The 27,201-nt window shown below is 37.2% G+C and overlaps 2 long non-coding RNA genes across 3 annotated transcripts in view; one reads left to right on the forward strand and one right to left on the reverse strand.

The window, feature by feature from the left end:
• Positions 1 to 27,201, forward strand: part of LOC137092742 (uncharacterized) — a 211,755-nt gene that overhangs the window by 105,761 nt on the left and 78,793 nt on the right. The window lies entirely within an intron of this gene.
• On the reverse strand, positions 4,502 to 6,565 carry LOC137092222 (uncharacterized). The gene is made up of 3 exons (XR_010908185.1): positions 6,435 to 6,565; positions 5,652 to 5,811; positions 4,502 to 5,482 (listed from the first exon to the last, which is right to left on the reverse strand). It is a non-coding gene; the product is annotated as an uncharacterized lncRNA (long non-coding RNA).

Genomic DNA, 27,201 nt, shown 5'->3' on the forward strand with positions numbered 1-27,201 from the left:
TATATATATATATATATATATATATATATATATATATATATATATATATATATATATATATATATATATATATATATATATATATATATATATATATATATATATATATATATATATATATATATATGAGCCCCTTACATTTTTCAATCTGTTATATTGCAGCCATTTGCTTAAATCATTTAAGTTCTTTTTTTCTCTTATTAATGTACATATAGCACCCCATATTGACAGAAAAACACAGAATTGTTGACATTTTTGCAGAATTATTTAAAAAAAAAAAAACTATATTCTTTAAAAATATTAATATATTTATATTTTCTTACATTTATTCAAATATTTTGCAAGAGTAAATAAAATAAAACTTTTGGTTTAATCATGTCTTCGTATTGTTGCCATGGCTCAAGGGAATTTGTGTCCAGACTTTTCCAGAACGTTCATATCATATTCTTGCAGATCTTGTCATTTAGGGTTATGATAAATCCATCTACACCATGAATTTAAAATGATTCTAGTCGTCGAAATAACACACTTGGGATTTGCACAATCTTACAAATGCCAATAGACCCTATGATTATTATTAATGATTTTTAACACCACATTGATTCGTTGCCATCTTGTTATTTCATATTAGGTCGGAGACGAGCCTTGTTATATGTGACCCTGGAGAGCAAGTAAACTTTTCAAAGTTAAAGTCACAAGGCTTAGAAAATTGAATAGGATTGCCTGGCTGCCACATGTTGACAGCTCGTTGGGCTTAGGTTAACGTGGCAGTTTCAGGAGAGAACGTGCTGCACACTCATGTCAGTGTTTTGACGCTGACCATGATGATTTGAAAGCTGTGCAATTGGACTCACAAAACATGACCTTGTACCACAGAATGTGTGCACTGTGTGCTGATAACTGCAGAAACAGTAAATTATTGTACTTTATTAAACTACACTGTGTATAAAGCAGAATAATTTTTATTAAACACCTTCGGGATGGTGCATGGCTCACTCTGAATATTAAATCCAGCCTTCCCGGTGAAGCGCTCAGATATATTTTGTTAGGAGTGGATTTGCACTGACTGGAATAAATGTAGATGCATTTGCTTCTGAGGTTGAACTCCTAGCACAACAGTCTGTTTCAGAAGTATTACATAATGGTTTGCAGCGAAGATTGTAAAATAGGATATGAATAGCTTTGCAGATATGGTATATGGCATGGTAGGGGACTACGAGACTAAAGGAGCTTTGGGGAAAAGGGCGCCTTTGATTTTATTTACCTCTAAAACGAAGGATGGCACCAAAACATCTGCTTTTTAAAGGGTTAGTTCACCCAAAAATTAAAATTAGCCCATGGTTTACTCACCCTAATGTCATCCTAGGTGTATATTACATATAATCATAGTTGAAATGTCCTGGCTAATCTAAGCTTTATAATAGCAGTGTATTGTCTCTTTATGAAATCCATAAAAGTGCATCTATCCTTCATATAACCACTCCAAATGGTTAATAAAGGCTTTCTGAATGGAAGTGGCGCATTTGTGTAAGAAAAATATCCATATTTAAAACTTTATAGACTAAAATAACTAACTTCCAGAAGAAAGCCATACACAATTTGACTTATGGCAAAGAGTAACTCCTGACGTGATGTATGGAAGCACCGCAAACTTTGAGCCCCTCTACTCTTATATCGAAATCCTCTGACATATATCTTTAAAAATTCTCGTTTTAGATTTCTAATTCATGACTGGTGGTTTGTTTTGCTCTATCCTCTGCGCATCTGCATTTGTCAATACGCTTGTGTCAAGAGTTCAGGGGTCAAGGGTTACTCTTTCACCGTAAATCGATGTGTAGAGAAAACCGCTGCAAGTAGTTTTTTTGGTCTATGAAGTTTTACATTTGGATATTTTTCTTAAACAAACATGCCACTTTGCTGCAGAATGCCTTTATTAAACAGAGCAGTGTAGGGCAGTTATATGATGGACAGATGCACTTTCACTTCATAAACAAGACAATAATTCACTGCCATTATAAAGCTAAGATTAGCCAGGACATTTTTTTTTATATATAACTCCGATTTTATTTATCTGAAAGAAGAAAGTCATATACACCTAGGATGACTAGAGGGTGAGTAAATCATGGGCTAATTTTCATTTTTGGGTGAATTAACATCCATGGAAGCTTTCCGTTCCACAAAATGTTTTTTATGGTGGACAGATGTTCTTCAGATTATTAAAATATTTTTCACAGTAAGAAACAAGGTTCTTTTAAAGGTCCCATTCTTTGTGTGCGAAAAAAATGAAAAAAAAACATTTTTTTTTAAATGTTAATGTAACAAAATACACAAACAATAATTTTATATAGATTAACAGTAGTAACAATAAATTATATATTATTAATATCCTATATTTAAATATGATGGTTTCATTATAAGTATGGTGCACACCCAACTTAATATATAATATTTACTATCTAAATCTATCCATGTCATGTCAACAAATGGAAAAGTCAGCCAGCTGTTTATCATCATGTTAATTATTGTGCCTTTTGCCCCAACAGCAGGGGGTGCTTTTTACCCCAAATTCCATACTTTCACATATTACTGAAAAACTGTAGCTTTATTAATTATTTTAAACAAATCATTATGACGTTTGTCTCAACATATTCTCAATAATTTTAGAGATTCTATTTTGCCCACGATTGCCTCAAGGATTAGCTGAATTTCCACGTGCATCTTAAAGTGTTAAAGGTTCTTCATGGAACCACCGATGCCAATAAATAAGCTCAATTAGCATTCTGCAGTGATATTGTAAAACCATGGTCATTTGTAGACTGTTTTGCTAAAAATTAGCATGTCATGGCACTCCATGGTAGCATGTAAAAAAATATTTTTTTCTAAGTATGATGTGATGTGGCAGCATTGAAACAGGTGAGATTAGTGTCAAACTAGCGCATGATATCTTGTGACAAACATATGAAGCTGTAATCCGTCCCTGTTGAGTCTCTGAAGGTTAGCTGTCATCTGGAATGGTGCGAGTCTAGAAGAGCAGGACTGCATGATGTTCGCTCCACCTCAGAGGACAACATCTCAGAAGCTCCTTCCTTCCGCCCCGTCATTTCAGCAATGGATCGGATGCCAGTTTGATATTTCAGGTTCTGTTTCGTGACATTTGGCTGACTGAGTGGAGATGGCGGGGACAGGTAGTGGCAGGTGAGGCTGAGGGAGAAAAAGACCTGTCATCTCCCCAGTTATCACAGCAGTGTGCAGTTTTCCAAATGTCCTCTTTTCAAACAGCAGAGTATGTATTAACTGTAATGGGGTGACATGGCAGTTTGGAGCTGCAGGAGAGCTACTTTCTAGTGCTGCAGGCTCCTCGGCTCTCTTGTTTCCAGTAAGATCTCAAACAGGCCACCTTGAAAGAAAAATGGACTCTGACATTTAACATGAGAAACATAGAATGGTGTCAGAATGTTATCCCCCAGGTGGCTGATGGGGAGCTGAATTGAACCAGATTTTAGAAGTGCGCCTGGACATGTTAGACAAGTGTTTTTTTAAACCGAAAATTCAAATATCTTTTATTTTAAAGCTACACTATATGTAACTTTTCCATGCACTAGAGGGCGCCTATTCAAAACAAAGGCATTGCTTGATGAAGGCAAGTTTGAGCTCAAAATCTTTGGACAAGTGGTTTTCACCTCAGAGCCGGTGGAAAAGAATCGGGCTAGGACTCGGGCAGAAATCAGGTTCACTGTAAAAAATTTCCCTGTAAAATAACAGTAAAGAGCTGGCAGCAGAGACGCCAGCAGTATACCGTTATTTTTACGGTATTCATATGTAAAATGATTTTACGGTAGTAGTCTGTAAACTAGAAAAACGGTATATTTCTGTATTTCTATAATTTACAGTAAAGAGCTGGCAGCAGAGACGCCAGCAGTATACCGTTATTTTTACGGTATTCATATGTAAAATGATTTTACGGTAGTAGTCTGTAAACTAGAAAAACGGTATATTTCTGTATTTCTATAATTTACAGTAAAGAGCTGGCAGCAGAGACGCCAGCAGTATACCGTTATTTTTACGGTATTCATATGTAAAATGACTTTACAGTAGTAGTCTGTAAACCAGAAATGCTGTATATGTCTGTAGTCACACTGTTAAATGATTTCACAGTCTAATACAGTAAACTGTGAGAATTAAAGTAACAACCTAAACAATATATTTTCAATATATAAATATATATTATAATTTTCAAATAATCACAGAAATATGCTGCATTTTTTAAAATAAGTTTTTTTATTTTTTACTGTATTAGAAACACAATAAATGTAGCAGTTTCCTAAAATATTAGTCTTCATTGCAATCAATATTAATTGCAATTAACTTCAGTATTCTCAGGGCTATAGGCAATTGGTTAAGATATGCATTATTGTGAATATTATGGAAAATAAGCAATAACTTCAAAATCAAATACCTTTATTCTAAAGAGCAATGTCAATGTCAGCATGAATACAAAAAATGGAAAAAAATACAATAAAACAAAATCCTGTTGGACATTTCTAAGAGATTTCTAGTAGCAAAAAGAGCCTAGTAGAACCTGCTTTAGACTATGGCAATAAACTTGAAGAGTAAATTCACCCAGCCCATGATTTACTAACCCTCAAGTCAGTATATATGACATTTCTTCTTTTAGATTCTTCTTTTCATTTCAAAATGCTTACGCTACGTCTGACGTGCGTAACTGGTGTGCAATGTCAGACATAGCGCAAGTGTTTTGTACTGCGAGAGGCGCTACACTTTTTTCATAAGCTGAATACGAACGGTGATTAGCCTGAAGCTAGATAATTTACTTTATAAAATTTTAAATATGGATATTTTTCTCACACAATAATTCACTTTAGAAGCAATAATTCACTTAAGAAGGCCCTTTTTAACCCGCCAGAGCCGTGTGGAGCAGTTATATGATGTATATGTGCACTTTTATGGACTTAAAAAAACAGAACAACAATCACTGCCGTTATAAAGCTTGGAAGAGCTAGGACATTTATTTATATAAATAGAATAATGACAGAATAATGTCATATACACATAGGATGACTTGAGGGTAGGAAATCATGGGCTAATTTTCATTTTTGTGTGAACTAACCCTTTAAATTCTTAAATTGCTCAGAGACTGCCCCTAACCCTTACCAAACATGAAGGGAAAAACCTAGTTAAATAAAACCTAGTTTAATTTAACACATAAGTTTGAAGACCTACAAAGTACAGTAAAACATTTTGACAGTAGGCATCAATAATATGCAATTAAAACATTTTAGGGTTTATTTCATTTCAGGTTACTCTTTAAATTGTCCTGTGAGGTAGGCTTGTATTTTTACCTCTTAAAATAGTCATTTGAGGTAGCTTGTGTATTTACATCTTAGTTTATATGGATCCAGGAGAGATGTCCATCACTTTGGTAGCCGTTGTTCCTCTCTGCAGTATTATTCCAGTGTTGTCACTGTCAAACAACAACAAACAATCATAATAATAAATAAACTGTAAAATCACGAATGTACAGTATACACTCCAAGCGAATGCTTACAAAAGTTAATAATACCAGTTCTCTTGTGGTTTAATGTGGTAATGCCAGACTGTCAAAACAAAGAGAACGAGATTAAAGAGCTCACCGATTTATATCAAAGTTCCATTAAAAGTCAAGGAGATTCTTCAGTAGCATGGCGACGTGTCTCAAAAGACTTCTTCTGGACAATCATACCGTTCTTCTTGGAGACAACCTTGCCCCTTTTGGCCTTTGTCCCTTTCTCTGGATTTATACCAACCAGGCACCTGAAATCCAAATAGTCTAAGATCAGAGTGTTGTAACAACATGCTTTCAATTAAATGCAATGAATTGTTTTGTTTTTGTCTTTCTTCATTGCACAAATAGAGTGGACTTGAATGACATATAAAAGTGACATCAAATTAAATGATATTAAAGTCAAGTCAACTTTATTTCTACAGCGCTTTTTACAATGCAGATTTTTTTCAAAGCAGTTACACAGTGTTAAACATGAAAATAATGCAACAGAATTTGATTCGGCTGTACAGCCACTCTGGAGAAAAAAAGTGATGTCATCAGCTCATTTCAAATATCATATAGCAACACTGTGGGCAGATCAGTAATTTAGTTTATAATAGTTAATTTAGTTTAGTAATTACATTTATTTGGATAATATATATATATATATATATATATATATATATATATATATATATATATATATATATATATATATATATATATATTTTTAATTATTACAATTAAGTGTATAAAGCCTGTATAGTCAAGCAAAATACCATGTGTGTGCCTTGAAATGTACAGTACTAATACCATTTTATGCGGAAAAAAATACAAACACATTAATTTAATTGTATCTATATAATGATGACAAGTAATGAAGAGTTTTTACCTCTAAATGAATTCCAGAGAGCGGGGTCCCTCATCTTGAAACTGAAGGTTGAATGTAGTTGCAAATACAGCAGCAAGTCCCATTGCAAATGTTGGTGTGATGTCCTAAAAGATTACAAGGTCCTCAAAGATGATTATCCAACCTTTAACTGGGACTTGCCCAGTTGCACCTGAAACTTCAAGTCAAAGCATACATATTACCGTGTGTAAATGATATACAATGTGTCTATCAATGAATCTAAATGAATTACAGTGCTAGGCAGTATCAGACTAGGACTTGCAGGAAGACTAAATTGTCTCAATGTCAGCTGAAGTAGCTGTAGGGAACAAATACATTAATCTTACCATGATAAGATTTTTAAGAAGAAAAATGATAAAAGGTCAATAATTAGTAAACACTAGGTGAGAGCAACCTACAGGCAAATGAGGTAGGCTAAGTACCTACAGTCAAACTGCCAAATAGATTTGGCAATCAAAAACTTATGGGTAGCAATTTTATTTTTTTACAGGTATTGGGGGAGTTCTACTGCAAATGTTACCAAAATTAAACAAAAAAACACCCAAAAGTAATATTGTTTTGGCTGTTCAAATCTGAGCCTCACTGTTAAATAAAATGTTCAAATACCAAGCAAGATAAGCTCCTGAGCATCAGTTTGATATCAAACATTATTTGCAAAATGAAAAAGATTTCAATTACCGTTTATTTTGTAGATGCAAGACCCGATAGAGGTGGATGAAGAACACTCGGTGATATGCAGCACGTCATCTAAACTGTGTGTCCTCTTCTGGAAAATCTCCTATCCAAATAATGTTTTCTGAAGTCTCCCCAGGAGTTAATGGCAAATTATTTCTAGGTTTTATTAAAGAAAATTGTCCAAAAGCAGTAGCCTCGATTTGTTGTATCAAACTTCTGAACGTACTCCAAACTCCACAGTCAACACTCAGTTTCCAAAAAATACTGTTGTGTACTGTAATTTAAAACATTAGCATACTGTTTAGGGCCTCCTTCCTGTTCCTCCAAATTAAGCAGCCCACAATGCATTGCTAACTACAGTATTAAACTGTTTAACAAGAAAACGGCATTTTAGTGTTGAAAATTGGCTGTAAATTTACAGCAATTGCTTACAGTGTGCAATTATTAACGTTACTGTATGAAGCAGAGCAGGACTGAGTGTTGTGGAGTTGAGCAAGGCCGCTGGAGCGACTGCTGGGCAAGGCCGCTGGAGCGACTGCTGGGCAACACACACGGCTCGCGAGCAGCGGGACTTTTATTATGCCGGGACTGTCACCAGCGCCATTTAATTTCATGCCGCCAGTATGAGGTAACGCAGTTCGGTTTATCTTATTAGATACATTTAAGTGTTAAATGTAGCTGCTGTGACACTTGTTCACACTGCTAAGAGTAAAGCGTTTCTGCAGAATAAAACCAGAAACCGAGGCTGACGCAATTGACAGGCGACTCCCTCAGACGTCCCGGGTCCTTTGTTAAAATAGTAATTTTCTCCTCACGATTTACAAATAGGTGGGAACATTTGGGATATTGTAAGAACTCAACTGAAATAAATATATAACTGGCCTGGTGGTTTATGGATATTTTACGGCAAAAATCCTACATAGTGCACCTTTTTGCCATTTTTTACCTCCCTTTATGAGACTTTTAGAATAATACATGCAATTTTTTTCCCATGTAAATGACCTCTGTCCTGGCTAGTCTCTATGTATAGGCCTTCATATTAAACCATCCTTACAAAACTGTGATAGTGCAATGATTAACGATGATTAATTAGCTTTTTATTTGGTCGTTTCTTTAGACAAAGACATTTTAATAGTACTTCAGATAAATTTTGATGAATGAGATTCAATATTTAATACATTTTACAGGGTGTATTGGAATATTGGTACTTGGTTTTGGACATTTCGGTTGATATATTTAATTGTAGCTACATGATGAACTGTTTTGACTATTTTGAACAATTTTTTTCAAAAAGTAACACTCAACTAAAATTAAATTCAAATTGTAAAACAAATGAATGTTTAATGTATTATGTCCTGTTCAATTTTATCTTTATTCAGTCTCAAAGTGCTTATCCATTTCTCATTCATTTTGTTAAATTACAATGTTGGGAAAGCTAGACTGTAGCATTGTGAATGAAATGATTATTACATAAAATAAAATATAATTATATCATTGTCAAATTATTTCAATGTGTCTCTAGTTTTGTTCTGCGACTTGATCTTAGTTTAATTGCTATGTGCCACAGTGTTGGTAGATCATAATGTAGATTACAGAATGACACAATTTTGCTATTTATTTTCCATATATGTTCTGGACGTGCTGGAAAGGGGGCTTTGCATTTGTGTAGATCTGTCCCTTTTATTTCAAAGTAGCACTGAAAATCCTATTTTCCATGTTGTGTCTGTTGATGCAAATTTTGAATTGGGCATGGCAGGAGCTGACACACTCATAATATGATTATTGTGACAGGTCGTACCCAAGTTATATCATTGTTGACTTCAGCTTGAGACCTTTGAAATGTTGTGGGTGGTACCGCAGTCATGTCGCCATTGAACATATGGTACTATTTGATCCGTCTGTGGCAAATAACCTCCTGAAAGGCTTCCTAGTGGCTGCACAATATTTGGCCTCCATATAGCTGCCATGAGTCATGATTTATTGATTCATTTTTGCCATGAGTTATGGGAACTCATGCAGTGGCACTGAAAATGAATAGTATAGGATTAGATTCCCTAGATGGCACCTGAATATTAATCAGATGCCTTATAATTTATAACCAACAGTGTTCAGCTCTTTAACACTGTAAATTTGCCCTGTTGTGACACTTTTGCTTCAGGATGATGGCATGAGCTGTTGCATTAATTTTATCAATATTTAAAACACATGTGATGTAGGAAAAAAACAAAAAAACAGCAGAAACGCTAGAAGGAGATGACAGGAAAAAATAACATTACTCCCTTTAATTTTCACACAGACAGCAGGCTGTTTTTCGCCGCAGCCGTCAGCGCACGCAGGAGCAAGAATGCGTGAAGAGTGCAAACTGTCATTTTTGTCCTGATGAAAAAGAATTTCAAACTCCACTCAGCATATAAATTGTCTGGGCTCTCGTGTGACGCTCGTGGAGAGGGAAATAAGTAAAATTGAAAGCAAAAGGGAAATCTTGCCTGTCTGCATGCTTCCTGTAGTCATTTGCCAGCGATTACCATCCAAGAATAGCAGCTGCCATTAGCGTCCACGTCATTTCCATTGCTCGTAATCTCTTTGAAAGCCTGTCCCGTTCCACGTAACGCATGAATTCCTACTTTATCAACAGCCATACTCATTTTGTGAAATCTTTAAGTGGTTTTATGAAAATGACGAGTGATATTTCACATGATATCCGAGTCCGTTCTGCTTCGTCCCTGACATCAGATGACCTTTTGTGCCATGTGTGCCAAAAGACTCTAGAGATGAGATTGTGCGGCGTCAGTAAACAGTAGAAGACATCCTGGATTATACACACGCATGGCGTGTGTACATATTTCAGAGCTCTAACATTTTATCAGCGGCTCATTCTGAGATCCCAGAGGTGAATGTGTCCCGGCGATGTTTCTGCATCGATGCTCCGCGGCGCCGAAAGCGGGTGACCCGAGCTTGTCGCCACCTGACACGCGATGCAGATCGGCCCGGGCAGGTGTACCGTGTCAGAACCCGCATAGAGCCGAGGTCAAGCACACCACACACTACTGACCCATCTCTTTCAAACACAGGCCCCGGAGATCCACCTGTCCAGATTGATTTCCGCAGTGTAAAGGATCATCTGGGCCTCGAACGGCCATCAGAAGCCAAACGGAAACCAGCTACGTAAGCGGGTTTGAAGATGGACGCTGGTAGGCTCTTCCATGTGCATTCAGACTCCATTAGAATAGGTTTGTCCTTCAGAAGCTGACCTCATTTTTAAGCTTTAATTAAACGCTGCAGACTAACACCGGCCCTAATGACTTGACTGTCTAAGAAGTGCTTTGCAGGTATAAGTCTGTGTGAGAGGGAAATGAGGCCCACACAAACACACACACGCTTGTTTTTGTGAAATGTGGGGACATTCCATAGGCATAATGGTTTTTATACCGTACAAACCATATTTTCCATCCCCATACACTGCCCCTGCCCCTAAACCTACCCATCACAGGAAACATTCTGCATTTGTACTTTCAAAAAAACCTCATCCTGTATGATTTATACGCATTTTGAAAAGTTGGGACATGGCCAATCTCCTCATATTTCACCCTCTCCTTGTAATACATGTGTCATACCCATGCCATTATACACATTTGTGTCCTGATATTTCACAAAATCATGCCCCCCCCCCCCCCCCCCCCCCCCACACACACACACGTCTGTAATAGTATTTCAGACAAGTTGTGAGTCACTTCCATTGCAAGGAAACGAATGCAGGGACCTCAGTGTGAGCAGTCGGTGAGATGTTGCGTAATAAGATTTTTATTCTGCTAATTTAATAACTAATGTAAACAACAAGAAGTATTTAAATCGCTAGAGAGCAATTCAAATTTGCTCAGATTCCTTATGCAAACCAACAATGCGCTCCTTCCTCCCACCTGGGGACGGAATAGGCATCTGTGTGCTTTTCCCCCCGAAAACGCATCCTCCATCGCATTTAATTTATCAGCTAGAGCAGCGTTTCTTTGAACATTCAAAACAGGCAGTACAAGGGCTGCAGCCTGATCAATTACTCCATCCTCTTCGTCTACTGCCTCGCTTTGTCGTCTCTGGAGCCTGGCAAACAGCGTTCTCGTGTGCTAATATTTACAGCGGAATTTCCAATATCACGCTTTCCTGCTTCATTCCCTTTCCTGTGTAGAAATTGCTTCCCTGTAGAACAAAACAATTATTTATGGTAAAATGCACTAGTGCATATTTTATTGTGGCATTGCATAATTGTTTCTTTCTCCTTGCCTCTGGTGGGATCTTTGCACCCGTGCAGGTTTTCCCTGGCGCATTATTTATTTAGCTGTCACCGTGAGACTTTTACTTTGATGGACTGTGAAACTGCGATCAGCGGCTGTTGTTCACCAGACACCCGACGCTTTGCTACCGCTTGAGTTTAATGCGTAAAACTCGGTTAATTCCAGCGTCGTCCTACGTAGGCACAGTCTCTGTGACGTGGCCTTTTCGTATTGTCTCTCTCTGGCCTACATAATAGCCGGTCCTCTGTTCAGAAGAATCCTGAGGGGCAGGTTTAATAACCCAGATAGATAGTGCTGTTAGATTTCTATCTGCAGGCACTCTGTCTCTGCCTGCGAACGACCAGGTGCCTCACTCTAAGCATTCACAGCGCTTCCCCTCACCATGTAAATAACATTTTTCACCAAAGAAACAGGTATTGAGAGAGAGAGGAAAAGGGGTGTTTGTGTGAGAGAAAGAGGGGGGAAAGGAAGCCAGGTGAGAAGTATCACACTGCTGGTTCTATTTCTGATGTTGAAAATGAGCAATGTTTTTGTTTTGTGTAAATTTTTGATTGTGCAAATGAGAGAAACCGTTAAGAATTGTGGATTGAGAGAGTTCACACCAATGTGTGTTGATATTGAAGCTGTGGTGCTTTGTACTTGAGTTGGAGGTAAAACTAATATGCCTAATTATATTCCAGGGTTTCTGCTATCAAATGAAATTTAAAAAAACAGAAATATGACTTTTCAGAAATCTAGCCCTCAGAGTAGGGGTAAGCTGTCTCATGTCAAGGGACAGTTTAATTGGGGAATATGATTTGCATTTCGAATGAACATAAATGATCATTTTTTTAAAATCCCATTTTCAAGTCTAATTTTGCTGCATATTAACATTTGCAGTAACCATTCAGAAGAATGTTTCATATTCCGAATATTTTAATGTAGCAAAACAATTTTCAGAATTTTGTTATATTATCTCTAGTGTTGCATTTGGATACTATAATTATTATTTGAGCTACTGACAAATATGTGGCACTTTACTTCAAAGCTATACATTTTCCTTACATTTTCCTAGGTTTATATTCCCTATACTTTGACATCAGCTGTAATTTGTAGTAAGGTCAATTCAAGCTGTTTTTCGTCTTCCTAGCTGTCATTATTTAATTTAACCATCATTCAGCAGGTCTTCCCCTGGGCTTCACTTGTCCCGTTTCCAGTGTAACCCGGAGTGAATTTTGCATTTTAATATTAATATGGTTTGTCAATGTTGAGAAGTCGTGTGGATGCAGAAAAAGTTGAGAACTTATTCACCAGGGTTTCACCCCGAGGAACTGGAAAATATGAATTATTACACCCATTTAATCTACTAATGCAGCCTCAATAAAAATCACATTACTGTAATTTAAATCCAGCTCATTAAACTTTTCTACAGACTCTGAAAGATTATTAAAACAACTGTCAGAAAAAAAGCTATATTGAGAACCTTATAATAAAGTGTGCGGGTAAATGATAAAAAGAGCAGGTTGCAGGATTTTTGATAATTAAAACAGTGTTTCAAAGGCTCTGTGAGTTTTGGCAGGTGACGCATGCTGACCTGATTAACCTACAAATTGATATTAAATCTCAAGATGTCTTTCTTGGCACTCCGTTAATACAATTCGAAGCCTAATTAAGCAGTTAATACACCAAATTAGATGTAGTGCCCGTGTAGCATGGCTATAATGAGGACAGCGGCTGAAATCTTGATAGTTTCAGTAGTCTTGCATTGCTGGACTTGCATACCTAGCCACTTTTCAGTGTAAAGGAATTCAGGCTGGTCAAATAACATTTTTTGATGATAAAAGCTCAAGTACTGTGCAGGATTTATAAATTATTTTTGAGTTTATGTTTTAGACTTCTATCCAACGCACTTAAGAATGATTCAAAGTGTACAAGGGACTATATTTTAGACTCACCATTTGACATAATATCTCACAATGTAGCTTTATATTTTATAGTGGTATTTTATGTTTCACAATTTGGTATTATGTCTCACAATTTGACATTTTTATCTTACATTTTGCCTTTTTTTCTCACTATTTGACTTTATGCGTCGCAATTTGACTTAAATTCTCAGTGTGACTTACAACGTTTTATCTGATGTCCCCATAGTGTGTAGGTGAAGTTTCAGCTCAAAATACCCCACAGACATTTTTTTATAGCATGTTAAAATGGTACCTTTTTAAAGGGGGGGTGAAATGCTGTTTCATGCATACTGATCTTTTTACACTGTTAAAGACTTGGAATCCCATACTAAACATAGACAAAGTTTCAAAAGTTAAGGTGGACGTTTGATGGGAGTATTTCTTTGTCAAAAATACTACTTCCGGTTAGTCATAAGTTTCGGCAAGTTTTTTGAGATCATGCGTCCCCTTTGACGTTAACGGGGGCGGAATTTCCTTGTATGGGCCTTACGGACAATTCTACCGGAAGCGCGTGAGAGAGAGAGCGAGGGAGAGAGCGAAAGCAAAAGCCTACGCCCATCAAAGCGCTGGCTTGTAGGATGCTGGACAGGTGATGTGCACATAACAATGTCACCAAAAAAGTGCGTTTTTGGTTGCCAGACCAAGACAGTCCTGCACAGATTCGCCAAAAACCCCGCGTTAAGGCAACAGTGGATGTAATTTGCTTTTCCGGATCAGCAACTGAGTTGCGCGAATGTTTATATCTGTTCGCTGCATTTCGGTGCCGACTGTTTCATAAACAAGGCCCAGCTCGACGCCGGATTTTCCCAATCGCCTAATGCTGAATGATGGAGCAGTCCCAACGTTAGAAGGGTGAGTGAGACTGCTTCAAATGTCTGTGTTTTTTTTAGTCCGCTTACTGTCTACACAAACCACGCGTAAGCACACAAACACACGTGCACAACTGCACTTCCCACATGTACACCTTCAAAGACAAAAATACGACGATATAATTCAAGTATAAATATGTAAATAACACAAGCCGCTAAGCATATTATATAGTTAGTGTATAACTTGTACCACATACAGACGTCCTGCTCTAGTCGTTTTTGCTGCTGCTCCTGTTCAACTGCAGCCTCTGGGTCTGATTCCGGATCATAGATGTATGGCTGTATCTGATTAAAAGCCATATTTTTATTTTGAATAAAGTTTTTTTCCCGCTGTTAGGGATGACACAGCTTTACGACGCACTCGACTCAACACAATAGCAGCAGCGCGCACCACGTATTTATTTAGCTCCGCTCACACGACACGCCCCCACCCGCTCGCTTTTTTTCGGAAAGACTCGGAACAGCGCATCTTTCTTATATAATTATTAAAAAAATAAAGACTTTTCGGAGATATGCAGGATGCAATGCTACTCTATAGGTACTCAAGATTGACATGACACTGACTGAAACTGAGTGTTTCACCCCCCCTTTAAGGATGAGAAATAACAAACCATTTTTGTGTGTCCCTTTAAATGCAAATGAGCTGGCCCCCTTTCAAGAAGAGGTGGTGCTTCAAGAGATCATGTTAGCAGCTCCGATTACCTCATGCAGACACACACTGAAAATGTCAGAAACTGTTCAGCCTTTTATGTTCAAACTAGAGTCAGACAATGATGGAGAGACTCAAGAAGAAGATAGTATAGTATAGTTTAATTACAGTTATAACTTATGTTGTCATCTTGCTTTTATTACATGCGATTGCATTTTTTTTACGTATTGTATTGCAATAATTGTGAAAAGGCCGATGCGACAGCTTGAGCAGATTTTAACGATGTGCTCTATTAGGAACAACTAGTCCTCTCCTCAACATGGCTTCAGTCCCTTTGTAGCGTGTTTCCGGGGGCAGGGTCTATGTACATTTTAGGGTTAGTGATGTCACTAACCTGTGAATAAGCTCATTGTAGTCCCTACCAGCCTTTTGTTGTAGTCGATTTCGAAAGTGATCCCTTAAAAAAAAACTTTACTTTGAGCGTCATAACTTTGCAGATGCCGTTTATGCTCAAACAGCAACATTACACACTAAAGTTAAAAGTGTGAACTTGCAATCAACCACCCCTTTCAATTTGACTTTATATGTGACTGTCACAGTTTGATATATCATCTCACATCATTTATTTTTTCATAGATTGACTTCCTTACAGTTTGACTTAATTTATTTTTTAAACTTAATCTCACAATTAACAAATTCAGGTTTCTGTGAAAACAGGCTTACATAGAAATCATACATAACCTTAATTAAATATATAGTCCTATAGTCCTATTTTAAAATATACTGGTGCAAGTTGCTTCCAGTTAAAACGGCTCAAACGTGCATTTTAATCTGGGACTAGACTAGCTTTGTCTGTGAAACCAGGGTTAAGTGTCTCAATAAAAATACTGAATATATTTTCAAGATTGTATGCCACAATCCTGCCTTTGGCAAATTCAATGTGACACCTTCTTTCCTATTAGTCTTGTAACTACCCGGCAGACTGAATCTTTAAACCCTGACTCTGACCAAAAACAAATTGTGTACAGCCAGCCAATCCGATTAGAGCTTGAGAAACTGGTCTGTCGAGTTGTATGGAACCTTTGCCTAAGATTATGAATGTTATAAGACAGACAGTGTCAAACATTACTCAAGCCTGTTAATGTTAGTCATCTGAAGACTGTTAGCAGTTTAAGCGATGCCTCTGGGTTGTTCACACCATGCTATGACAGATGAGTCCACAGTAGAAATAGGACATTGTCCTCCAGTGTCATTTATTAGTGAGGTTCTACAGGCCGTGGCCGAGGGATACGGGCTGACTCAGAGGCTGTAGATCAGTCACAGGGGCAGTCGCAGTCATTCAGCCTGACCAGGGTTGCTTCTGGATACAAGATCTTATCTGTCTGGAAAGAGACTTAGATATATCAAGTGCTTTCTAACACACCAGATGATTCCCTATAGCCTTGGATGTAAACGCTAGATCGGTTGAGGAGCACTGTAGCAAACAAACATTGCAATATTTCATTTTTAAGAATAAACAAACAGATGAAGGGATTGGGTTTAAGGATCAGTTTGTCGCGATGGGTTTCTTTGTTACGTATAAAGCCTGTCACAGGATCAAGGGGATGCATCCTCTCTTTGTTGAAGGGTTTAGAGTTCAAGCAAATGCGCTGCGGGCTGCTCCACAATGCATGAATGATTTGAATTCAGCTTATCTACCCGTATCTGTCCCAACTGTCTGATTGAGTGAAATAGGGCAAATCATTCTGTCACCTACAAGGGGTTTGTGCTAATGCATCCACCTGTCCATCTTGTAATGTCAACATGTTGCTGGTGAATTGTTTGTTTGAGCGTGTGTGTATGTGCAATTCAATTTATCTGCCAGTCCACAACCACAGCGAGTTCAGTTTGAGGTCATTCACATTTTGAAGCTATCATGTCCCTTGACAAAAAACGCAAATGTTGGGCTATATATATATATATATATATATATATATATATATATATATATATATATATATATGTGTGTATATATATATACAATATATATATACACACTCACGTAAAGGATTATTATACTAATACTGTGTTTGACCCCCTTTCGCCTTCAGAACTGCCTTAATTCTACATGGCATTGATTCAACAAAGGGCTGAAAGCGTTCTTTAGAAATGTTGGCCCATATTGATAGGATAGCATCTTGCAGTTGATGGAGATTTGTGGGATGCACATCCAGGGCACGAAGCTCCCGTTCCACCACATCCCAAAGATGCTCTATTGGGTTGATATCTGGTGACTGTGGGGGGCATTTTAGTACAGTGAACTCATTGTCATGTTCAAGAAACCAATTTGAAATGATTCAAGCTTTGTGACATGGTGCATTATCCTGCTGGAAGTAGCCATCAGAGGATGGCTACTTGGTGGTACATGGTGGTCATAAAGGGATGGACATGGACAGAAATGGCTGTGACATGTAAATGATGCCCAATTGGCACTAAAGGGCCTAAACAGCTTACACAGTGGTAACAAGGCATGATGGATCCATGTTCTCATTCTGTTTACACCAAATTATGACTCTACCATCTGAATGTCTTAACAGAAATTGAGACTCATCAGAGCAGGCAACATTTTCCAGTCTTCAACTGTCCAATTTTGGTGAGCTTGTGCAAATTGTAGGCTCTTTTTCCTATTTGTAGTGGAGATGAGTGGTGCCCGGTGGGGTCTTCTGCTGTTGTAGCCCATCCCGGCCATCCGCCTCAAGGTTGTGCATGTTCTGGCCTCACAAATGCTTTGCTGCACACCTCGGTTGTTATTTCAGTCAAAGTTGCTCTTCTATCAGCTTAAATCAGTCAGCCCATTCTCCTCTGACCTCTTGCATTTTCACCCACAGGACTGCCACATACTGGATGTTTTTCCCTTTTCACACCATACTTTGTAAACCCTAGAGATGGTTGTGCGTGAAAATCCCAGTAACTGAGCAGACTGTGAAATACTCAGACTGGCCTTTCTGGCACCAACAACCATGCCACGCTCAAAATTGCTTAAATCACCTTTCTTTCCATTCTGACATTCAGTTTGGAGTTCAAGAGATTGTCTTGACCAGGACCACACCCCTAAATGCATTAAAGCAACTGCCATGTGATTGGTTGATTAGATAATTGCATTAATGAGAAATTGAACAGGTGTTCCTAATAATCGTGTGTGTGTGTGTGTGTGTGTGTGTGTGTGTGTGTGTGTGTGTGTGTGTGTGTGTGTGTGTGTGTGTGTGTGTGTGTGTGTGTGTTTGTGTGTTATTAGGCTTGTGTTTCGGGAAAAAAAAATATAGTGGGAAAATACTCCCAAGGTCAAAGTTCAGACGAAGAAGAGGCTGTTGAAATGTGCACATGGTGAGGTTATAGGTGTTAATTATTTATTAATTCAATACATAATAAATATATATATTTTGAATTGGTTGCCGGTTACATTGGTGTTGCATTGATTGTGAGATTTCTTTGGATTAAATTTTAGTTTTGTCTGATCAGTGATCCATGTTTTAAGATGCTCCTGATACCCTTTTTGAGAAATGATGTTACTTTCATGTGCTGAAACATCCTAATTTACACTTCTAAAGTAAACCAATTTTATGTTCATTTGCTTTGGGGTTGGAGAGAATACAAAACATAGAGGATGACAGGTTCATTCTTATACACTTGGTTAAATCTATATAAAAGAGTGAAGTGTAGTGTACAAATACAAATGCATAAATATCACAATATGATATTATAAAAAAATGAATACCATTTACTATAATTTACTACTGAAATGGTCCTCTTCTACTCCATGTTGAAAGGTTATGGCTCATCCCAAATTGGCAACATGAGGTAACAAAATGATCCAGCATGTGAAGTCCGCATAAGTTTCAGTTAGTTTCTCCCGAAAGAACAGCTCAGTGTGGATGTGCTCATAGGAAAGAAAAAGCTATTTTCCAGTGTGTTTTTTGTTGTTGTTGTTTTTTTTTGCTACGTGTTCAGACTTCATGGCTTCTGGAAAGGATCTTAATATTTTATTAGAATGCATCTTTAATGCACAAATCCAGAAATCTGAGAATTTTTGCCTGTAAAACAATAAGCCATGAATTTGTGATTACATAGACCCAAAACCAAACACAGCTGAAACATTCCTTAAAGCGTTACGCAACTAAAAACATCCTACATGCTCAAATAGACTGTTTATTATATTACATTAAACGTATTAATATTCAGATGGTTTATAGACCAAAATATATATATATATATATATATAATACATAATAAAAATACATAATAATAATAATGCTTTAAAAGTTATCTCCTTGCATTTTAATTCTAATGTCAATTTATATTGTGGAGTTCAGTTTGAATTTTTAAGTCATTCTCTATTATATAGCACCACAACCCTGTTGTTGAGATAATTTAGCCACTTTGTTCAGCTGTATGTATTGTTCATTAATGTTTCTGCCGTATCTATCATACTTACTCTCCTCTGCTCTGTCATCTGTCTCTGCCTGTTTTGCATGAGAGCAGTTGTTCTTGTCTCATTGGCATGCATCTATTTACCTCCAGGCTCTTGTTTATTTTAATACAACAACAGTACAGTAAGCACTTTGGAGAGAAGCTACTGTCACCAACAGCCACTGATGGAAAGCCACAATGACAGAAATTTATCAGCGTACAAAAATTTATAGGGTGCCAAGTGCTACACTCGACAAAAACAATCCTGACAACGCCCGACACGTTACCTGTGCTGTGCCAAAAAAAAAGAAAGAAAAAAAGCACATACACACTTTTACACAAACCCTGACAGGTCTTAACCTACTCGGAAGACATGGTACAAGGAATGAAAAAATTATAAAGTTTATGTTAGGATTATACTGTATATAAAACTAACTGTGATGTTTTTTGTTTGGTTGTTTTTTGCCAATTCAAGCTTGTCGAAGTTAATTCAACATTCAAAACCCTTTTTCCCTGATGATGAGAGTGAAACAAGATTGTACATCTTGTTTCACTCCCATCACAGGGAAAAAGGGTTTTGAATGTTGAATTAAGTTCTATGAGTACACTGTACAAAAAAAAAAAAAATGGTACAACTTCCATTTAGTCAGTGTTATGGTTATGGACTAGCCCGAATGCCAGGCGAACTTTTCTCCTAAAAAAAATGGCGTTGGGGGGTAAAATGTGTGTTATTGTTGGCAAGGTTGCCTGCTAAAATTTGCATTCCTGAGTCTATATATCACATAATTGAGGTCGCTTCACTTCAACACGGATGGAAACTAGCATGTGTAAACCTTAATTAAAAATTTAATAAAATAAAATAATAATAAAATGTATGCTGTACAAACATTGGACCAGCTGTTTTGAAAATGGATGGATGGATGGATGGATGGATGGATGGATGGATGGATGGATGGATGGATGGATGGATGGATCTGATGCGGGCACCATCTTTTAGTGAGATATGGAAATTCATTCAGCATGACCCTCACAGTGCATTATGGGTATTATCTAGCCATTGAGTGTACATTAGTTGCACACGTTGTTGTGGAGCATTATGGGATTGAATGAGTGCACTCGATAACGTCCACTATGGTTTTGGATACCCATAAAAATGGCTTCTCCCTCAAATAATGTCCTATATTTAAAGTTATAGGGGGCGATTTTGGATACATCATTGGTTTCTGATTATGTCCCTGTTTCTGTGATTATCATCAACAGCTGAAACTTCCAGTTTGTCCTTAAAGACTTTTTTCTAGCATTCTTCTTTCATGTGGCCAAAACTCTATAACGTGAAAGTCAGGCAATTATTAAGCATATTTTAGCCACTTAAAAATATTAAACAGCAAGAACTTACAATATCAAGATTGGTGGTGAGGGTCCAACTATGAGGCTTCTGAGCAAGACAGAGTCATGGGCGGCCAAGGTTAATTGATGCACGTTGGGAACAAAGGCTGCCCTGTATGGTTTGATCAATCAGACGAGCAACTGTAGCTCAAAATGCTCAAGAAGTGAATGCTGGTTCTGATAGAAATGTGTCAGAATACACAGTGCATCGCAGTTTGCTGCATATGGGCCTGCAAAGCTGCAGACCAGTTTGGGTCCCCATGCCGACCCCTGTCCACCGCTGAAAGCACCAACAGTGAGCATCAGAACTGGACCACGGAGGAATAGAAGAAGGTGGCCTGGTCTGATGAATCACATTTTCTTTTGCATCATGTGAATGGGTGCATGTGTATCGCTTACCTGGGGAACACATGGCACCAGGATGCACTATGGGAAGAAGGCAAGTCAACTTGGGTCCTGCCATGTGGATGTTACTTTGACACTTACCACCAGCCTAAGCATTGTTTCAGATCTTCTTGGAAACGGTATTCCCCGGCTTTCTTTGGAGCATCTGTGGGATGTGCTGAACAAACAAGTCAGATCCATGGAGGCACCACCTCGCTACTTACAGGACTTAAATGATCTGCTGCTGACATATTGGTGCTAGATACTAAAGCACACCTTCAGGGGTCTAGTGGAGTCCATGACTCGATGGGTCAGGGTTGTTTTGTCAGCAAAAGGGGGACCAACACAATATATAATGTTCATAATCATAATGGTAGAGGTGTTAGTTAGAGGTGTAGTTGCTGGTAGAGGTGTTAGTGAGGCCAGCAGGGGGTGCTTACCCTGTGGTCTGAGTGGGTCCTAACACCCCAGTGTAGTGATGGGGACACTATACTGAAAAAGAGCACCGTCTTTCGGCTGAGACGTTAAACTGAGGCCCTGACTCTCTGTGGTCCTTAAAATCCCAGGATGTCCTTCGATAAAGAGTAGGAGTGTAACCCCGGCATCCTGGCCAAATTTGCCCATTGGCCCCTGTCCTTCATGGCCTCCTAATCATCCCCCACTCCTGATTGTCTTCATCACTCGGGCTCCTCTGGTGGTGAGCGTTCTGGCACAATATGGCTGCCGTCGCAACATCCAGGTGGGTGCTGCTCATTGGTGGTGGTTGAGGACGGAGATTCCCCCTTCAATGTAAAGCGCTTTGAGTGCCTTGAAAAGCGCTATATAAATCGAACACATTATAATGTTATGCCTGATCGGTGTATACTTGTCACTTGTTTTGGTGTAGAAATAACAATTTTCTAAACAAACTGAAACACAAGTATGGCAAACTATGTTGAGCGTCAATAGTGTTAATGCTCAGCTTAATTTAACAGCTTATTGAACTTGGATTGGTTCACATGTAAAAAACATTAGTTTTGAGTTTGACTTAATTTTAGTGAAATTGATACAACCTTTTTTCCATGATTATTTTCAGTAAAGTCATAAAGCTGGTTGCTTATAACTTTTGAGTTTTCTGGAATGAAAGCCAATATTTTTGTCTTTTTTCCCCATTAGGAGTTAATTGGATCTTGTGGTACAAGTTAAAAAATAAGAGGGATTGGTGATAAAAAACAAATAATTATTTATCTTCTTTAAGGGTGTTTTCTCTGCAAATGTTAAAATGTATTTATATTCGGGAATTATAATTAAAATCACTTATTTTGCATGAGAGCACATTAAGCACACTGGGATGGCATATTCAGAAGACCTTAACACAGTCTTTGTTTCCTCTACTATTTTAGCCTTTCTTAGCTCTATTGCAAAATGCACAGTGGCTAATGAATTCCTCTGAGAAAATCCTTGTTAGTTTTAAATTGTTAATGACGACAGAAATCTCTGAAATTGTGAATACCCAAGCAGAATATAAAGTCTAAATGGCAAAATTAATGTGCTGCTGCCTGACGTTCTGGTTTTGTTCTAAGGATTATAAAAGTGAGATATGGGCCCCTGGAAGCTGGATCGCTGTCTTAAAGTTTGGAGCTGGACGAGGAGGATAACTGTATTATTAATAGCTTCACGTCCTTTTGCAGAATCCTGTGTCAATATATTTATTTAACACAAAATGAGGCTCTCATGAGCCTCATCTCTGCCAAGCATAAAGAGGGAAATTAATGTTGAATCACCCGTGTGAATAATTTCATACACAATGTCAGAATGAGCCTATTTCCTATTCTGAATGTTTTCTGGATAAAATGCTTTGCCTTTTAGATGAGAACAGGAGGTATTATAGTCTCCACCACATCGAGGGGATGTAGAACACAGAAAGCTAGTCTGTTAGCATTCCCGTTCATCACAATTGAGGTTGCTTGATGGGTGCAGGACAATTAATCTGCATTCTGTCATATTTGCCTCTGATCCACAGAGCTTCAGAAAGGATTGATTCGCATTGACACCCACTTTCCCTCCCCAAATTACCTAACTTTAAAGTAGAGTTTTAGCATCAACACATTTTCATATCTTTGAATAGACATAGAAACATGCAATATGAACATTCTGACAGCATCTAAAACATAAGTGTTTTACATACTGTATGAACTTCACAGATGTACAAATGATTATATAACCTTTATATTGATAAATGTTCAGTGAAATCACTTATATTTAATCATCTAACTAATTACACTTTATAACTAAATTATAAACATTATTATTATAAAATACACCAACTTAAAGATTTTTTTTTTTATAAAATAAAAAATAATAAATCATTTTCATTCTATTATGTGTTTTGTTTGGGCTTAAAACATGTATACTGGGGTATAACACTTTATTTCGATACTATAAAAAAACATATCTGCTACGTCAACTATTAGTAGTATTAGTAGACTATCTGCTTAATATCTGCTAACACTGCATTTCATCCACCAACAAACATTATACTGACTATAACTGCAAATTCGTCTCTTCTATTCTAATCCAAACCCTAACATTCTACTACATTGTTAATACTAGTAGTTGCAAAACAATGAGAGTAATTTAAAGGCACAGTATGTAAGTTTTGCCGCTTGATGACAAATAAACCTGGAATCATGGGAGTTGTCGTCTTCAGCTCCACAGCCGATGGAAAGCAATGTGACGAGACTCAGGTGAGCTAATGTATTAAAGTTGTATTAACGTTCAGTGGTATAAAGCAGGGCGGGGTTGAGAGCCTGAGATATTTTGTGCTTTGTATTATGCTTATATACCACAGTTGGCCACTGCTGCTCCTTTCATTTTGGTGCTTATGCTTATTTTGTAATTAAAGGTATATTTAATGTCTGCCTCTATCTGCCCTATAACGGTTACATTTATGTTTGCATTATTTTATTTTATTCTATTAAAACAGCCGCAAGTGCTAAGTACTACCCATACAGGTCACTATTTGATGGAAAAAAACTGTGAGGTAAAGCATACTAAAATACATGTCAGTGTGTTGAAAATTGTGTTAATGTAACTCTGTGCATTAGCTCGACGGCTCCAATGAGACATTCACATTGCAGTAAGCTAGATCAATATTAGAATATCATATTAATAAAAGCTGGATGACTTGTGTTGCTAAATGGAATGACATTCATTTGAAAATAGATTGTATGGTGGAGAAAATGCTGTATTAGTGTAACTACTGATTATTTTATCCACTTGATACTTTCTGTCGATTAATGTATCCAAACAGTTGTCTACCTGTCTAATAAAACACATAATATATTAATGCATCTTTGGTGTTTCCTACCGAAGTAAAAAATGGAAATCAATGGTAGCACGGATATGACGCCATTGACATGCAACACAATGACACAGGCCGTTACACTGGTTAAAATTGTTGGAAACATTTGGGATAATGTAAGTACACTTCAACAAAATAAGTAACTTTAGATATTTTTATCCAAATTCTTACATATTGTGCTTTTAACATGTAGTTGTGAAGTTACTTAAAGTTGATAGAATGTCTCAAGTGGACTATGCCAATAAATTGTAACCATGATGGTTAAAATTGTCAGGGGTGTGTGCAGGCAGGCACAGATACAGATAAATCAGGTTCAGACGTAGTTTAATTACAAATAATCTCAAGGCAGACAGGCAACAACACAACTTAGCATAACAGGGACCAAACAACTACCAGCTAAACTAAATGAACTCATAATGACGGTAACCGGGGCAACAGACGAGTGGAGGGAAACTGAATGAAGAAGCTTGACAAGTCAAAACAAACTACCAGCTAAATGAAAGCTGGTAGTTTGTACCAGATAAATGAGTCCATGAAAACTAAAACAAACTGAACAGAACTCACAAATATACAGCACATGTATCTACCTGTTACATTTTTACATTGCTTAAAAGTGACTAGGTTTAGGGTAGGGAAGGAGTTAGGAGCTTAAAAATATCTATATCATTGTAAAATGCATCTTTACAAATATTTGTGTATTATAAAATATGTAAAGATTTAGATTTTTAAAGATGTACATTCAATATATATATATTTAAATACATATATGTTTTGTAGATTGTCAATACATCTATTTAGTTTGTTTCAGTATACATCTATGATTTCTAATCAGACCAGGCTGGATGCATCAATGCTTTATCATCATATTCTGTACAGCCAGAAATATTATTCTGTGGTTTGTGCAACACATTTAATATTTACAACATATGCGCAATGATTTTTTCTTTAATTAACCTAAGTAACCAGTAGGTTATATTCACGATTTTCCCCTTGAGGGCAATGCGGCGTTAACCACATTGCGGAGAGTATGAATTGGGAAGATATCATCTCTAAATACACGTTCATTTCCAGCAGATAAACTACTGTATCTTTCCTTGAATCCTAAGCAGCTTGATGTATTGGTTCCCCAGGTCCAATATCTGTCATGTGACAGTGGAAGATTCATTAGTGATTGGTGACGTGCCTTTGAATATCTCTCACACAGGATATTGGTGATTAGCTTTGTTGATTAAAAACATAATTTAAAGCTTTCGTTTAATATCTTCATATGTGAGACCAATATTTTAATATCTCCGTTGAATGATAACCTCTCAACCGCTTATGGAAATCTAAGTAGTCATTCATCAAAGTAAATTTAATGAGACCGTAAGGAGGCTCATGCTCAGAAATGATTTTCTTCGTTCTCTATGTATTGAAGACATCATGTCTTCAGCATGGCTTCCTTGATTTTCTCATTAGTCAGATGGAAACCTGCTGCCTAATATAGGGGACCAGTTATGAGTTCCATGTATTGTTAATGGAGAAGGAAGACATTGAAGACCTCCTAAGGCTTTCGTATGTAAGCAAGCTGTCTGTAACCATAGTGACAGGGGGACAGATTTAATGCTTTGAGAAATGCGAGATATTTGTAGGCGTCCTCAGGAGTAAAGACTGTAAAAGAGAGGAGACGCTTTGAAATCCAAATCTGAGGACAACTAAACATCAGTCAAGAGCCATAAGAACCTCCCCACAGGATTTTCACATGCCTGATCTCTGAAATGCTTCTATTCTGGGGTTCTGTTATATTTCTAAGTTTATTTTGGTTAGGGAAATGACCCATCTTTAAATACTGAACATTTTTTTTGCATTAACTCTACCTGAATTACCTGTGTTATGAAAGGAAAACTCAGATTTTAGTTTTTTTAACATATGGCCTAATGTGTGCACACTGAACATTTCATTTCAAAATCACTGGCATTGAATGGGAGTTAGTCCTTCCTAACAGCGTCCACGCTTCTGGAAATGCATTCCACTAGACATTGAACAATAGGGCTTGACTTGCAGTTGCCGTTCAAATTCCTTCCAAAGGTGTGCAGGTCAGTCAAGGTCTTCTACATCAGAGTCAGTAAACCATTTATTTATGGTCTTTCTGCACTGTAAAAAATAATACCCTATATCTACTCAATAAAATTGTGGCAACAGATTACAAGCAATGTTATTAATTAAATTCAACAACACTTAAAAATTGAGTTAGAATTAATCAAATGAGCACATTGAAAATCAACCATTCAAAATGAGTAACTGCAAACATCACACAAAATAATTAAGTAAAATTTAAACAAAAATATTGGTTTCCTTGGACAAAAACCTGACTTTAATAATGAATGCTACTTATTGGAATTATTTTGATTTAACACACATTTAAGTTGGTATTATTATTTTTAATGAGTGGATTAATTAAAATCATTTAATTAAATCTGATTGCAGGTATGAATAACAGACAGACATCAAAGATGAATTACAAACTCATTTTATTGCCAACAAGTCACAATTTTTGTATTCTCAGTGTGAACTTTACCATCAGAACTGCAACTTCAAGGCCTATGAGAACTTCCAAGCATTCGATTACAATTCCAGTGTCATTTGGACTGTCACTTTTAGCTCCTGTCCTGGTCACAATTACTGCCATCACAAGCTGTTCAATTCCTGACTGTTCTTCATTTTCCTGCAATCATAAACAGCAGTGAGACTCAAAACCTAAGAAATACTGATTAAAAGAGAAAATCTGG

Source organism: Pseudorasbora parva, chromosome 11 (genome assembly GCF_024679245.1).
Source record: "Pseudorasbora parva isolate DD20220531a chromosome 11, ASM2467924v1, whole genome shotgun sequence".
Classification (NCBI taxonomy): Eukaryota; Metazoa; Chordata; class Actinopteri; order Cypriniformes; family Gobionidae; genus Pseudorasbora; species Pseudorasbora parva.